The sequence below is a fragment of the Mesitornis unicolor genome, unplaced genomic scaffold, assembly GCF_000695765.1.
Source record: "Mesitornis unicolor isolate BGI_N332 unplaced genomic scaffold, ASM69576v1 scaffold36705, whole genome shotgun sequence".
Taxonomy (NCBI): Eukaryota; Metazoa; Chordata; class Aves; order Mesitornithiformes; family Mesitornithidae; genus Mesitornis; species Mesitornis unicolor.
This window is the reverse complement of record NW_010184154.1, coordinates 58,082-64,574: the sequence shown is the minus strand read 5'-3', so window position 1 is coordinate 64,574 and position 6,493 is coordinate 58,082.

The following is a 6,493-nucleotide window of genomic DNA, read 5'->3' as shown; positions in this document are numbered from 1 at the left end:
ACCGGCGGGTTAGTTTCGATTCCGCAGCGCAAGCACAGTCATGCGCCTCCTGGCGGAGCCCCTCCCGACTACGGCGGCTGAGGAGGGCCAGGGGGCGCAGAGAGACTCAGAAGTCTGAGGTAAAAAGCGGTGGAAGAAGCTCGGTGGCGGCACCTGGATGCGCGATGAGCTTTGGAGCCAGGGCAGGCTAAAATCTGGGGGCACCAGTCCAAACCGAGGCCCAGGCGGAGGGAGAGGACACCTGCATCAGGGCTGCTACTGCTTCCCTCCCGCCATTGGCGCTTCAGGAGGCTCCGTGGCACCTTCATGCCACCGTCTTCGGCCCGGTATTGCTGCTGAGTGACTGCAGCTGCAAGGCCTTCTGTGGAAAAGTTTGATGTTTTGTGGTCCGTCCAGAATCCAGAGTCCTTCCTTTAGGAGCATGGCTGAATGAGGGAGCGCTGATTTAAACTCACACTTGGAAGGGAAAATACATATATTTGGAATTCTTTTGCCCAAAAGACCTTGTTTTGTGCTTCTTCAAAACTATACCGACAAAATACCCCTACATTTAAAAAAAACAGAATGGTAATTAAGCTCCCTGACTCTTTTTGGTAATTTATCTCACAGGTGTATTAACCATAGATTCCATAGTAGGGTCTGGCAGTTGAAATGTGGCAATGGTTTTGAAAGTTTCACATTGAACTTTGAGGTCGTGCTCATCTTCAGTAACTGAAAGGGCCACTACCCCACACCATTCCTTGCTTTTCTCCTCGGAAAGACAAGAATAGTGATCCTTAGCACTCTTTTAAGCCAGGAATGTAAAAATACTTTTCAAAGTGCAAGAGGAGGGTTATAACAGTTGTTATTGCTTGTCACAAAGGCTTGCCAGTTAAAGTATTTGTTGTGCTGTTACATGGTCAGAGTGCAACAATATTATGCTTCCAAGACGGTGGTTTTGTTCATACATTAATTATTCCTCAGACAGATTATTGTTGTATAATGCAAAAGAGATTAGTAATTACTTTGTTATTTACATTTGTGAGCATGAATGAGCAGTAATGTGATCATGGAGATCTGATCACCCCAACAGCGAGATCAATGCAGGATTAAATTAATACAAAGTGTCACACTTCATCTTAAACTCGTCTGTCATCTGGAGTTAACAACTTAAGTTTGGGGGATAAATAAAAAAATGAATGCTTTTATTACTAGTTTGATTTTAATGTTATTTTGATATTGCTTGTTGTTTACTAGTCTTTTCTGTTTACTTAACTGGATTTTTCTGTTAAAGTTGCATTTATAGGAAACAGATTCATTGGCTGGGAGAACAGTCCAAGTGATAATTTTTCTTCTGTGTCAACATGTTTCTTATCTATTTGGCAAGACACAGAAGAAAGAAATAATATGAGTGATCCAGAAACTTAGGATTTGGCCTGGGCAAAATGACTGTTAACTTTATCCAGATTCGGAATTAATTGGTGCAGTTTTATTTGGTACAAAAATATACTAGGTGGCAAAGCAAGAATGTTCACATTTGCTTTGCTGCTGACAAACAGAGGATTGTTTGGAAATATTTTTATGTCTCATTATTATTATTACTCATTAAAATTGCTATTCTCTAGGTCATGGCAAATAACTATTCAAAGCTCTACACTGCTACAAAAATGTATTTGATTTCGTAAGAGTAACAAAGGAGTGGTTGGACGCATCAGTATAATACAAGAGACATGAGCAACACAAATCTTGTCTTCTGTTAATCGCAGAAGTTGGTTAATTAAGGCTTTTAATGCTTAAAATGCTTAATGCTGGGGAAGGCAGCTACTTAAGGCAGAGAATTACATGATAGAAGTGACAAGCAAAGAACAGACAGCAGTGTAGTATTTAATGGAGAATAAACACAAAGCGATACATGTGTTGAGTTCGAACAGAACGATGGTGCAGAATTTAGAAAGAAGCATAATAAAGGTGCAGAGGAATATGTAAGGATGACTTAGAAGTGACCTAGAGATGAAGAGCCAGGCAGAAAAGGACCTGGGGGTGTTGGTGGACAGCAGGATGACCATGAGCCAGCAATGTGCCCTTGCGGCCAAGAAGGCCAATGGCATCCTGGGGTGTATCAGAAGGGCTGTGGTCAGTAGGTCGAGAGAGGTTCTCCTTCCCCTCTACTCTGCCCTGGTGAGACCGCATCTGGAATATTGTGTCCAGTTCTGGGCCCCTCAGTTCAAGAAGGACAGGGAATTGCTTGAAAGAGTCCAGCGCAGGGCCACAAAGATGATGGAGGGAGTGGAGCATCTCCCTTATGAGGAGCGGCTGAGGGAGCTGGGTCTCTTTAGCCTGGAAAAGAGGAGATTGAGGGGTGACCTCATTCATGTTTATAAATTTGTAAAGGGCGAGTGTCAGGAGGAAGGAGCCAGGCTCTTCTCAGTGACAGCCAATGACAGGACAAGGAGCAATGGGAGCAAGCTGGAGCATAGGAGGTTCAATCTGAACATGAGGAAAAACTTTTTTACTGTGAGGTTGACAGAGCACTGGACCAGGCTGCCCAGAGAGGTTGTGGAGTCTCCTTCTCTGGAGACATTCAAAACCCACCTGGACACGTTCCTGTGTGACCTAGTCTAGGTGATCCTGCTCTGGCAGGGGGGTTGGACTGCATGATCTTTCGAGGTCTCTCCCAACTCCTAACATTCTGTGACTCTGTGATATTTCTAAGAGACAGTGTTCGTTCACCACAAAGGACAAAAACCACACAGAATTAGTGTGAAAAGTGTTTTTCTTGAACACTTTTGCTGTCATCAGTAACCAGCATACAACAAACACTTTTGCATTAGCTCCAAATGTCTGCCACTTTGTCTCAATGATTTCTATGTAAAAGAAACTGTGGTACTCTGTCCTCCTGACTGCTGACATCAGCATATTATACAGTCATAACTTGTATTCTGATATTCTTATGAGATCTTAGAGAAATGCCATAACTTTTAAACTCTTGAGAAGCAGTCATGCAAAATATATGCTTCAACATGAAAAAAAAAGCCATTCACCCGCATTACTGGTACCAAAGAATGAGTTTTATAGCTGTGACTATGTATGATTGTAAAAAAAGTCCAAAATAAGCATTAAAATGTTTTTCAGATTATTATTTTTAAAGTAATTATTAACATTGTTATTTTCTCCATTTGAACATGCATTAGATGAATTAAACAGTTCACAAACAGCAGTGAGCATTGAAAATAGATCTTTTGTCTTAAAACAAAACTATCAGATACCTTTTTCTATCGCCGTATCCCGCAGTAGTAGAGGGGAGAAGAGAGAGATCCGGCAGGCAGGAATGGTGCAGCAACAGTGATTTATTTAATTATTTAACAACTCTTTTATAGACTTTTTTCTTCATAGCCTAATTGGTCAAGAGGTCAGCCACCCCACCTGGGGTGATTGGCTGAAATCCTAAAACATCCATCCTGAGAATATTTTTCTACTATACTATAAACAATTTGCAGGTGTTCTTAGTTTACAATAACACTACTGATAGCTTTTGTGAGAGGGAAGAGTTTCACACGGGACAAGAGAGAAGCAAGAGAAGTTCTTGCTACTGCATGTCTGCATCCACATTTTTTCACAGTCTTCAAAATGAGAAGCCTTAAGTGCATGTGATTCATAGCTGTCATGGGCTAACATGTTATGACCATACCACTGTAACAGGAAAAAAAGGATAGAAGAATCCAGATTTAGTGCAAGATACAAGGCAGCAAAGAAAGTTGATATTTAACGTCATGAAAAAGCAAATATATTATTCATTTATTCAGCAAGATTTACACTTTATATCTTTCCATTATATAGTCTTTTCCTCTGGTATTTTTTCCACCCAGATCCATATTCAGTTTAAAGATATATAATAATAAACACCACATCACTTTAATTTCCCCATTGATGCTTCCCCCATCTAGCTTGGAATTAGGATAAGAGACATGTTTTTCTTCCAAACCTCTGCTTATGTGCAGCAGATGCCAGTAAACCAGGAGTAGACCTGTTTTGCACTGGAACTTCAAAACTACGGCTCGTGAACCACCCACCAGCGCTTCAGAAGGCAAATAAAATACTGAAAATGTGTTTTTACAGTCCTGTTTAACACAAATGCTTGATCTTTTCAGAGTATACAAAACTGCACTCTGCATGTAGGACACCATGTTGACGAGATCGCTTTCTAGAATTAACCTCCACAAATACTTCTGTTCAGGTCTCATCTGGGGAGATCACATATTACTGACCGTATCTCCCATTATTTTCTTCCTAAAACAAGATTGAATATGGCCAATAGATGGTCCACACACCACGCTCTGAAGACCAGCACATGTGGACTCCTCACCAAGAGGAATAACAAGCTCCAGAGCCAAGGGACCTCTGCTGTGAACGCCCTACCCACAGATGTTCAGCAATCATAAATAAGGGCTATTCTCTGCTCTGGTGACAGCACATGTGGAGACAGATTCCTCTTTGCTGTTTTATTGAAAATGTATTCATCCAGAGTCCTAAGAGCACGGTGAAAATGCTAATTGAAATTTTTACACGTATTCCTTGGAACAATATCAAGGACTAAAACCCCTCCCAAAATCTTTTTCCACCCAGAAGTCACCCACTTCGAGAAATCCCCACTTGGAGGTCACCCAAGCAGGCTTTTCTCTTCCAGTAGCCTTGAGGTTGGGTTAGCCAGGCTACCTGCATAGCAAACCCCAGAGGGGGAACCTGGAGGTCAAAATCACTTTCTGCGGGGTAAGTTGTTCCTACCATGTTGCACTATGAGGCCTATGCCCCGCAGAAGAGCTCCCCTGACCACCACCAGACCTTTTTCTTATGTTTCAGCCTCAGTAGCTGTGACTGCCACCTTTACCCCATTTCTCTGCCCCTTTCAGAAGGGCATCCATGGTATGTGTTCTGCTTCCATAGGCTATGGCTTTGTGCCTACCTGGCAAAGTTGTCCCATTTGAAAGCAAGAGGAATCAATTGGAAATTTTAAAATCAAATCAAAACAAAACAAACATCAACAAAAAGTCAAGATCAGTGTAGATATCTGCAGCTACTTAGCATAAAAATCTTGAGCCTGCCAAGGTTGGATCAGAGTTCATCATCAGTACCTCTCTTTTTGTAAAATGGGATTTCAGAGTAAGTATTGCTTTGCTGTATTTGAAAATTTAACCTCCATAATAATGTTCAAATGCAAATTTCTTAAAGATTATTACGTTACTTCTTTGGAAAGCTCTGTTACAATTATTTCAAAGTCGCCCAAGTCATACAAAGCCTGTGACATTCTCCTAGGAGACATTTACTCAGAGAAGCTGTATTAAGAAAATCACTGAATTCACCAGGTGCCTTCTGCTCTATGAAACACCCAAACAGCTTGGATGTGTATGTAGAAGTGTTTGTGGAAAGCATTGAATAAATACATCTACTTGATTTAGAGGTTTGGATCATTAGTCAAGCTTACAGGAGATCAGCAGTAGGTCTTGAGTCTTCTAGCAGCCTCTACCACATTGAAATAAAGACTTTTAACATCTGTAATGACATTGTTCCACCTTTTGAAGCTGAATGAGTTTATTTATTCTATGGCAGTTATTAAAAGCAGGTATTTCAGTGGTAGCTTAGGCAACTCCCTTTCAGCCTGTGTGTCTGCCCCACCCTCTCCAGCTTACTGAGTGTGCTGGTGCAACTTGTGGGATAGCAGCAGCAAACTCATCTTCCTTGAGCAAGAAGGAGGACTGATGCAGCAGCACTGTGTGTTACCTTGTTTGTGGGAATCAAGCATAGATTCAAGCAAAGGGTGTAGGTAACTAAGTTCCAGCCTGTGATTCTCCCAAGTGTTGGTGGCCTGCTGAGTATGTTTGAGATGTATGTTTGAGATGTCTGTGATCAAGTATCTCTTTTAAGTGAGTGTTTGAACCTGTAAGGAACAGTTGCAGTTGCAAATCCTCTTTTCCCAAACCAGTTCTGTGATTTTGGAAGAAGTTAGGCATACTTTTTTTTTATTGTGTCCTGAGGACCCTATAAAGAGTAAGCAAGGCAGAAGACTGAATAATTGTTAGATGAAGTCTATTTTTTTTTCTATTTTTTTTTTTCAGGAAAGATGTTTGGCTATGGCAGTAACCAAACTGTGTGTGTATTTATGTATAGCCTGTATGTTTGCATACATGTCTGCCATACCCACAGTGTAATAGACACGTGCTGTCTTTCATACTTCTTTTCTTTTGAGTAACAAGTTTCCAAGATATTTGAGTTATGATTTTTATTATGGTGAAGTCTAAAATTAGTGAAAAACTTCAGGAAAACAGTTGCCTTTTTTTTCCAGTTGTGGTAGAAAACAAAACAGACAAAACAACAGAGAAAATATGGGCTCCTCACTTTAACAGCTGTAGTCAACTCCTTCATGTTTGCCTGAGCTCTCCTTTGTCTTATCTATTGTATTAACTTGAGAATAAAACAGTCTTATATTAAGCAACCTGTTTTTAACCAGGGTGCCCTGCTG